This window comes from Lactuca saligna, chromosome 8, assembly GCF_052625555.1.
Source record: "Lactuca saligna cultivar CGN05327 chromosome 8, ASM5262555v1, whole genome shotgun sequence".
Classification (NCBI taxonomy): Eukaryota; Viridiplantae; Streptophyta; class Magnoliopsida; order Asterales; family Asteraceae; genus Lactuca; species Lactuca saligna.
Genome location: NC_136424.1, coordinates 42,228,483 through 42,234,029, shown reverse-complemented (window position 1 = coordinate 42,234,029; position 5,547 = coordinate 42,228,483).

The window sequence follows — 5,547 nt, the reverse complement described above, 5'->3', positions numbered from 1 at the left end:
AAAACTATAGATTAAAGAAGATATAGATTCAAAACCACTGGGAATACCATCTAGTAAAACTATAGATTAGAGAAGATATAGATTCAAAACCACTGGGAATACCATCTAGTAAAACTATAGATTATAGAAGATATAGATTCAAAATGTAACGACCCAATTTTCACATCAAAATTTTTTTTTGTTTAAAAACGTTACTTTAGAAAATATTAATAACTAAAACATCATTCGATCATCCATAATATAAACTGAACCATGTCTGAGAACCAAAACATACAACTAATCGGAATATCAGAGTATCAATCCCAGAAAGCTCGTAAACGCGGAAACCGAAGAGTGTGTGTGTGACATGCTGCTACCGCGCCGGCTCCTTTCCCCTAGCTGAGGAGGTACCTGAAACCAAAACTGAAACCGTAAGCACAAAGCTTAGTGAGCTCCCCCATAATACCCCATACCATGCAAGCATTTAACAAACAACATGCAATTAGGAGATAAGGGCCACGCCCACACTCGTGAAGATACGGGCCCCGCCCACACTTTGCTTTCTGAGAGATACGGGCCCCGCCCACACTCGTGAAGATACGGGCCCCGCCCACACTTCGCTATCTGGGAGATACGGGCCTAGCCCACACTCCATTCTCGGAGAGATACAGGCCTCGCCCACACTCACCCGCCAACTCATATCATACAAGTATCGCACAGACAACAAGTGTAAAAAATTCTATCATACTGGCATATATCATAATCAACTCAACTAAGAGATACAGGCTCGGCCCACACTCTAATACTAACGTCTCGTCTATACGGGCCGGCCTTGGTGCCTTAGACCCGTTACTACTGGAAGGAAACTCACCTCGAAATAGCTGCTGGTCTGTGTGGGAATTGATCACCTACTACTACTGCTGCTGCTGCTCCGGAAACTCCCCGGCTGTAATTCCCAATACTTAATCATACACTGCTAACTGTCCTTTGGGTAAAAAGACCATTTTACCCCTGGTCTAGCCCTAAGTCAATTCGAAGTCAACTTTTAGTTGACCCGACTCGCTGAGTGGATCTCCACTCGCCGAGTCCCTGTCCAGACTATTGTCCTGGGTCCCTGATTCTACTCGTCGAGTTGGGCTATGACTCGACGAATTCATCTTCTAAACTGACATTCAACTCCTTCATCCTACTCGCCGAGTTGTATGAACAACTCGTCGAGTTCATCTTCATCCGAAGAACACATATGCTAAGACTCGCCGAGTTGTATGAACAACTCGCCGAGTCTGTTCTTGATCTATGAAGATTGCCTTGGACTCGCCGAGTCAGGGCATTGACTCGTCGAGTCCTAACATGGGTGAGTTCAACTCCCAACTCACCAAGTCACCCCCTGTGACTCACGGCTCAACTCGACACATCATAAAGGGACCAATTCAGTGACTCGCGACCAGACTCGTCGAGTCACATATACGACTCGCCGAGTCGCAGCCATGCATCCATCAAATACACTGATTTGCTCGATTCCAGTCCATGCCATTCACAGATCTGGGCTTCTAGGACACAAATCACACGTAAAGTTTCCAACTTTACGTGTAGATATTCACCAATATGGATTTTAAGGCTCAAAGTGCACTAAAAGAGGTAGATCTAGGGCTTTCATGCAATATGACCCCATAAAGGCATTAGATCCAAGCTCCAGGGACTAAATCATACCTAGATCTAAAGGCTAACAACTTATTACAACCCACAAAGCACAAACAAGCTAGGGGAAGAGCCCAAGAAGGACTCCTATGAAGCTAAAAGAGATTACAAGCTTGAAAATAGAGGGGAAACGAGCTATACCTCAAGGAAAACGTTGAGATGACACAAAGATGCCTGGTCTCCTTCTCCTCTTCTTGATCTACTCTTCTTTCTCCTCAAAATCTTCAAGAACACTCCAAAAACACTTCAATCTCTCAAGGAAATAAGGGAAAACGATGTTGGTAGTTCTGGGGGGTGAATGGGGACGAGTTTGGGGCGGAATGAGGGTTTAAATAGGGTGCAAACCCTTGAAATTTAGGGTTTCATCCAGCAGCGGTGACTCGCCGAGTCCGGGATATTGACTCGCCGAGTCGCCAACTTAAACGTGTCCTGAGTCTCGTCCCTACTCGGCGAGTCGGACCTTATGACTCGCCGAGTCCAAGGCTAAAATAGGGAAATGCTCAAATAAAATTCACATACCGGAAACCAGGTGCTACACAAAACCACTCGGAATACCATCTAGTAAAACTATAGATTAGAGAAGATATAGATTCCATGAATAAACTTATATTTTTATATTAATACGTATTGTGAGTCGGATAACCATGCTAATATGACAACGAGACCTCCTTGACGTTCTTCAGGCATCAGACGATATCCAGAATTTGTTGGATTAATGTCTAAGTCCATAACTATAATTGGTGAGACTTGACCCGACCCGGCATGGTCCATTTGGGTTGCATACCATCATGCACTTGGATAGACTATAATGAGAGAAATAAGACACTTATGGTTATTAATATATTATAAGTTCTAGTATATTAATAATAATAATAATAAGATTATTTAATTAGTATTGATCAAGAATTAATCTAGGATTAATTAAGTGATCAAAAGAAGACTAATTAAATATATGGGTTGATTGTGTAAATCATCCATACTTATATAGTGGGCTAATGCTCCATGGATAATCAAGTTGGGCTCAAACCCATAGGATGGTCCATGGATGCTCCATGGTGTATTTGAACCCATGGATCCAAGGAAATGGAAAGCCATGACAATTAAGGATTTACCCTAATTGTAACACTATATAAAGATCTTATTCTTGACAAAAATCGGACACTAGTGAGAGTAAGAAAGGGCTAGCCGATTTCATGAAGTGTAGAACTCTCTCAAGTTATTCTAAGTGTTTTGATGATTGTGATTCCATTTGAGGCTTCCACACTATTGGGGCTAGGCACTCAAGCTTCATGAATACTTTCTACATCAAAGAGGTATGTATTCTATCTTGTTACACTCATTGTTTTGTATGCTAGATTAGGATAATACCTTGGATGTTCTTATTTGCATGTATAATAGAGAAAACATAGATCCAAGGTATTTAGGGTTGCATGTACACTTAGGAGTGTTAGAATGCTCAAAACCCAACAGTGGTATTAGAGCCTAGGCTTGTTTTCTTGTTATACTTGCAAATGGAGCTGAAAAATCGAGTTTTGATGCTGTCAGCCCAACAGACTCGCCGAGTCCAAGGCAAAATGCATCCAACTCGCCGAGTTTTGTTCATGCCCTCGACGAGTTGGACCCCAGATAGCACATTTTCGAGGTTTTTGGCTAGAAATGGACTAGGAACATTACCCTAAGTTGTTTTTGAACTTATAAACTTGTTTTTTAATGTGGTAATGTTCATGCTAATCCACTTTCAAAGATAATTGTCAATAGATTCATGTTTTGTATTAGTTTAAGGTTTAGACTAATTACATGAGAAAGTTTGATTTGAATTATCTTGTTCTTATGAGTTGCTTAGATTAATAGAAAAGTTAATCGAAATAGTTGTTTTCAATCCATTTTAATCTAAGAGTTGAGTATAAAATGTGTTTGTGTAACTTGTCCTCAAGTTACATGAAGAGTCACATTAAAGACTCATAAAACTCATAAAATTTGGTAATGGTTACAAAATGAAGAGTCTTGTGTCATTGAATATTTTTTTTTATGACTCTATAACTTGTCCTCAATTTATGGAAATTCAAGAATCACTTCATTAATAAATAAATAAATAAAGTGTAACCTTAATTAATTCCATAAGTTATAAAAATAAAGAAAAGTTATTTCTTTTATTAGTTTAAAGTCTCCCATAAGTTATGGAACTTGAAGAGTTTTTGGATTAAAACTACTTTAAACACATAAGTTATGGAATTAATTAGTTTTGAATAGTTTCAAAACTTACCCTCAAGTTTTGGAATTTGAAAAGTTTTCACTTATGAATACTTTAATTCCAAGTTAGCCCTTAGAATTTTAAAAGAGTTAAAATTCAAAACTTATACTTTTATAACATTAATGGTTAATTATTATATATATGTATAAAAACAAGTCGTTTTACCGTTAGTAGGCCTCATTCACGAAGCCGGTCTATAAGGTGGGTATAAGGTTGTTGCCTATAAAATGGCGACTTAATGGGTGTCTACTCTCACCCACCGCTTGCTTGACTGGTGGAGGGTCGTTAGCCGAACGGGTAGGATAACGACTTTAAAATCCATCGTGATATCTTCCCATTTCCACAGTGGAATGTCCAACGGCTGCATCTTGCCATGCGGTCTCTGATGTTCGGCTTTGACCTTCCTGCAGGTCAAATACCGCTCGGCGTACTATGCCACATCCCGCTTCATGCAGGGCCATCAGTAATCCGGACGAAGATCCCTATACATCTTCGTCGCCCCGGGATGAATAGAGAATCGGGACTTGTGCGCTTCCTCCATCAAAATCTGATGCACGCCTGCGTGATACGGCACCCACACCCTACGGTGTAGTGTCAAAAGTCCTCGGCCATCATAATCAAAGGAGGAAACCTGACCCACCACACGCTCGCTCTTCTGATGCTCCTCCTTGATAGCCTCCTGTTGAGCCTCCCGAATCTGCTCCAATAGGGGAGTCACCACGGTCATCCTCAAGCAACCGCCCCTGATCGGCACCGTCTTGCGGCTAAGCGCATCGGCCACCACATTGGCCTTCCCCGGGTGGTAAAGGATCTCGCAATCATAATCCTTCACCATGTCCAACCACCGACGCTGCCTCATGTTCAGATTCGGCTGGTCCATGAGGTACCTCAAACTCTTGTGGTCCGTGTAGATGGTACACCGAACCCCGTAGAGGTAATGTCGCCAAATCTTGAGGGCAAAGACCACCGCCCCCAACTCCAAATCGTGCGTCGGGTAGTTCGCCTCGTGAGGCTTGAGCTGCCTTGAAGCGTAGGCAATGACATGACCCCTCTGCATCAGAACTGCGCCCAACCCCGAAATGGACGCATCACAATAAACCACAAAATCCTCTACGCCCTCAGGCAGGGCTAGGATCGGCGCCTCACACAATTTCGGTCTCAGCATCTCAAACGCAGCTTGCTGCTCGGGTCCCCACCGAAATGATGGGTTTTGGTCATAAGACATCCTATGTGCTCATACAAACCCTAATGCTTGGATCTAGGTTTCTCTATTGTACATGCTTTGAATCCAAGACTATAAACCCTAATTCTAGTGTATGAAATCGATATTAACATATGAATGGGTTTAAGAACATACCTTGATTGTTATGTAGCAATAAAAATCCCAATTCCTCCTTGAATTGACTTTGGAAGGCTTAGAGTCACAAGTGTCACTCCTCTAATGGTTCACAAACACCATAAGCAAGAGGATGAAGAGGAGAGAGGTTGGAGGCTACCAAAAACGTGTGTAAACCCTTACAAGAAGCTTGGCCACGTTTTTGAGCCTTAAGGAGTCTTTATATAGTTGGGCTATTAGGGTTATCTAACAAGGAAACCCTAATTTGGATGCTTAAGCCCTA